Source organism: Sciurus vulgaris (genome assembly GCF_902686455.1).
Source record: "Sciurus vulgaris genome assembly, chromosome: 2".
In the NCBI taxonomy this organism is placed as follows: Eukaryota; Metazoa; Chordata; class Mammalia; order Rodentia; family Sciuridae; genus Sciurus; species Sciurus vulgaris.
Genome location: NC_136462.1, coordinates 90,606,083 through 90,611,176, shown reverse-complemented (window position 1 = coordinate 90,611,176; position 5,094 = coordinate 90,606,083). Strand labels below are relative to the sequence as shown.

General features: G+C 40.6%; 1 pseudogene across 1 annotated transcript; it reads right to left on the bottom strand.

The window, feature by feature from the left end:
- Nucleotides 1–625: 625 nt before the first annotated feature.
- LOC306655572 (actin, cytoplasmic 2-like) lies at nucleotides 626–2,348 on the bottom strand (annotated as a pseudogene). The gene has a single exon. The product of its transcript is annotated as an actin, cytoplasmic 2-like (transcript).
- Nucleotides 2,349–5,094: the final 2,746 nt, after the last annotated feature.

Sequence of the window (5,094 nt, the reverse complement as noted above, 5' to 3'; positions counted from 1 at the left end):
TCTACTGCTGAGCCACAATATGGGTCCCAGGGCATTTTTTTTTTTTTTTTTTAATATCTAGTTTTTAAACTTTTTTTTTTTTTTTTTTTACTGCAGTACTTTATTTTTCCTTACTCAGTGAAGTGTTGCTGGGGCCTAATGTTCTCACATAACAGTAGAAAACCAAAAATTTGTCATCTCGTAAATAATTGAGTACAAAAAACTTTACATAAATTAAAATGAATAAATTTACAGGTATAAACGCAAACCATTTCCAACTCAAGGCAAGTAATAACCAGTGGTGGTCAGGAAAACATTGGTAAGAATGGAAACAGGGTTCTAAGGCTCGAACTGTCCCACCCTGTTAGACCCGCAAGAAGTAACAACTGGTTCAGGAACTCTTGACAGTCCGAGCAATCCTGGAACATTCTGTCAGCCAACACATGAACATCCTGCACCGATCACTGCTGTGGTATCAGATTCACTAAACCATGGACTTTCCTGCATGCAAGCTCTCACCTCAGGCACCAGGTGGCACAGCCACATGAACTAAGGGCTTAAATCAAAGATATGCACAGGGCATCAAACATATACCAAGGGAATATTTAACTTGAACAAAAGGTTTAAAAAAAAAAAAAAAAAGGTCAAAGTCAGAAACAAGCTCTATGATCCAGTGCTGACATCAGATACAAGCTTCAAGGACAAATTTCTTTTCAAGGGCTTATTCCAGTTTCATGAGGCTAGCACAAGGTATATACATTTGCCAGGGCAAATTTATACTTCAGAATCAGCTCATGCACCAGGTGCCTGGCACTTGCTCAGTCCGTCTAGAAGCATTTGCGGTGGACAGTAGAGGAGCCTGACTCGTGGTACTATTGCTTGCTGATCCATATCTGCTGAAAGGTGGACAGTGAGGCCAGAATGGAGCCGCTGACCCACACAGAGTACTTGCGCTCAGGGGGAGCAATAATCTTGATCTTCGTGGTGCTCTGGGGGCCAGGGCTGTGATCTCCTGCATCCTGTCAGCAATGTCTGGGTACATGGTGGTGCCGACAGACAGCACAGTGTTGGCAAAGAGGTCCTTGTGGATGTCACCATCACATTTCATGATGGAGTTGAAAGTACTCTCGCGGATGCCAGAGGATTCCACACCTAGGAAAGAGAGTTGGAAGAGTGCCTCTGGACACTGGAACTGCTCCTTGCCAAGGGTGATCACCTACCCATCAGGGAAGGACCATTCCAGCACGCCGGCACCATGACGATCAAGATTTTTGCTCCCCCTGAGCGCAAGTACTCCAGGGAAGAAGATGCAACAGTGACCATCTCCTGCTCGAAATCCAGGGTGATATAGCACAGCTTCTTCTTGATGTCACACACAATCTCCCGCTCGGCTGTGGTGGTGAAGCTGTAGCTGCACTCTGTCAGGATCTTCATGAGGTAGTCCGTCAGGTCCTGGCCAGTCAGGTCCAGACTCAGGATGGTGTGGGGAAGGGCATAGCCCTCATAGATGGGCACTGTGTGGGTGAGCCCATCACCAGAGTCCATGACAATGCCAGTGGTGCACCCAGAGGCGAACAGGGATAGCATGACCTGGATGGTCATATACATGGCCGGTGTGTTGAAGGTCTTGAACATGATCTGAGTCATCTCCTCTTTGTTGGCCTTGGGATTCAGGGGGCCTCAGGCAGCAGCACCGGGTGCTCCTCCCGGGTCACAACGCAGCTTGTTGTAGAAGGTGTGGTGCCAGATCTTCTCCATTTTGTTAGAGTTGATGAAGAGCTGTGTTCCATGGGGTACTTCGGAGTCAGAATGCCATGCCTGCTCTGGACCTTGTTGCCCACGTAGGAGTCCTTCTGGCCCATGCCCACCATCACGCCCTGGTGGTGGGGGCATCAGATGATGGAGGGGAACACAGCCGGGGGAGGGGGGGAAGGGGTGTTGTTGCCAGCAAAACCAGATTTGCAGATGCCAGGGCCATTGTCAGTGCAATAAGCACAGTGATTTCCTCTTCCATTGCAATCAGCTGAGGTTGGGCGGCAGGAGGACACAGAGTGAGGGCCTCCAGGAACAGTGAGACCTAAGCTTTTTTTTTTTTTTTTTTAGTTTTAGAAAAAATCTTGTTATATTTTTACTGTTTATTCTCTCTTCTTGTTTTGTTTTCTTCCTTTAAGGACTCCAATGATCTCTGTGTTCAATTTTCTCATCTGTTTCAAAATCTGTCAGTTTTTCCTGAATCCCTTTACTTTCTTTTCTTAAAACATTTTTTTTAGTTGTCGATGGACCTTTATTTTATTCATTTATTTATATGTGGTGCTGAGAATCAAACCCAGTGCCTCACACATGATAGACAAGTGCTCTACCACTGGGCCACACCCTAGTCCTGAATCCCTCGACCTTCTTCATTTCTTTTTTATTTTAAAGAATAGTCCTCCTTTTCATATATATATATGTATATATATATATATATATATATATATATATATAATAAATATAGTGGTACCACAAATTTAACCCCAGAGACACTTTTACTACTGAGCTACATCCCCCAGCTCATTTTTTAAATTTTATTTTGAGATGAGTTCTCATTAGGTTGCTGAGGGTCTCACTAAATTCCTGAAACTAGCCTCAACTTTGTAATCCTCCTGCCTCAACCTCCCAGGTTGCTGGGATTTATAGGCATGTGCCACTGCATCCATCCTCATCTTTTCTTTTTTAAAATAAAATATTTCACTTGCTATTTTTCTGTTTTTTTTTTAATTTAGTTATTCTTTTTAAAATATATATTTAGTTGTAGATGGACACAATACCTTTTTTTCATTGCTGCTTTCAGTTTATTTTTTTATTTTTATTTTTTTATTAAAATATTTTTTATTTTTACAACAGGATTTTGATTCATTGTACACAAATGGGGTACAACTTTCATTTCTATGGTTGTACACAATGTAGATTCACACCATTCATGTAATCATACATATACATAGGTTGATTTTTGCTTTTATGTGTTGCATTATGGGGGCCTTGTTAAGGAAGCCTAGTCCTAAACCAACGTGATGGAGATTCAGGCCTACTTTTTCTTCTATCTGGTGAAGGGTCTTGGTCCTAATTCTTAGATCCTTGATCCATTTTGAGTAATACTGTCTGTTTCATTCTACTACCTTTCTGTCCCCCAACCCCTCCAACCACATTTTCCTCTACACCATCCAAAGTTCCTTCATTCTTCTCTTCCCCTGACACCCCCTATTTTTATATATTGTCATGCACTTATCAGAGAAAACATTTGGCCTTTGGTTTTTTGGGCTTGGCCTATTTCACTTAGCATGATATTTTCCAACTTCATCCATTTACCAGCAAATGCCATAATTTTATTCTTCATTATGACTGAGTAATATTCCATTGTGTATATATACCACAGTTTCTTTATCCATTCATCAGTTGAAGGGCACCTAGGTTGGTTCCACAATCTAGCTATTGTGAATTGAGCTGCTACATTGATACTACATTGATGTGGCTACATCACTATAGTATGCTGATTTTAAGTCCTCTGGGTATAAACCAAGGAATGGGATACCTGGGTCAAATGGTGGGTCCATTACAAGTTTTCTGAGGAATCTCCATACTGCTTTCCAGAGTGGCTGCACCAATTTGCACCTCCACCAGCAATGTATGAGTGTGCCTTTTCCCCACATCCATGCCAACAGTTATTATTGCTTGTGTTCTTGATAATAGCCACTCTAATTGGAGTTAGATGAAATCTTAGGGTGGTTTTAATTTACATTTCTAGATACTAGGGATGATGAGCACTTTTTCATATATTTGTTGATCATCTGTATATCTTCTTCTGTGAAGTGTCTGCCCAGTTCCTTAGCCCATTTATTGATTGGGTTCTTTGTATTTTTGGTGTAAAGTTTTTTAAGTTCTTTATAAACTTTGGAGATGATTGCTCTGTCTGAAGTGTGTGTGGAAAAGATTTTTCTCCCACTCTGTAGGTTCTCTTTTCACATTATTGATTGTTTCCTGTGCTGAGAAAAAACTTTTTAGTTTGAATCTATCCCATTTATTGATTTTTGCTTTTATGTGTTGCATTATGGGGGTCTTGTTAAGGAAGCCTAGTCCTAAGCCAACGTGATGGAGATTCAGGCCTACTTTTTCTTCTATCTGGTGAAGGGTCTTGGTCCTAATTCTTAGATCCTTGATCCATTTTGACTGAGTTTTGTACAGGGTGAGAGGGGTTTAATTTCATTTTACTGCATATGGATTTCCAGTTTTACCAGTACCATTTGTTGAAGAGGCTATCTTTTCCTGGGTATAGGATTCTTGGTTGGTAATTATGTTCTTTCAGAGCTGGAAATATGTTGTTCCAAGCCCTTCTAGCTTTTAGAGTCTGGCATGAGAAATCTGCTGATAGATATCCTTATTGGTTTCCCTCTAAATGTAATCTGATGCTTTTCTCTCACAGCCTTCAAAATCCTATCTTTATTTTGTATGTTAGGCATTTTCATTATAATGTGCCTTGGTATGGATCTGTTGTGATTTTATGCATTTGGTGTTCTGTAAGCCTCTTCTATTTGATTTTCCATTTCATTCTTCAGGCTTGGGAAATTTTCTGATATTATTTCATTGAATAGGTTATTCATTCCTTTGGTTTGTGTCTCTGTGCCTTCCTCAATCTCGATAATTCTTAAATTTGGTCTTTTCATGATGTCCCATAGTTCTTGGAGGTTCTGTTCATGATTTCTTACCATATTCTCTGTTTGGGCAACTTTATTTTCAAGATTCAATATTTTGTCTTCATAGTCTGAGGTTCTGTCTTCCAAGTGGTTTAGTCTGTTGTTGATGCTTTCCACTGAGTTTTTAATTTGGTTTATTGTTTCTTTCATTTCAAGAATTTCCATTTTTTTTTTTCTTAAGAATCTCTATCTCTTTGTTGAGATGATCTTTTGTTTCCTGCAGGTGCTCTTTCAACTGCTAATTGGGGAGCTGAAGAAATAGCTCCTTTCCGAGATCACTCGCCTAGCATGCGCATGGACCGTGGTGGTTCAAATCCCCGGCCTCCCAAAGGAGAAAACAAAGAAAAATCTACAAAACGCTCAACTGCTAATTGGTATGATCATTCAT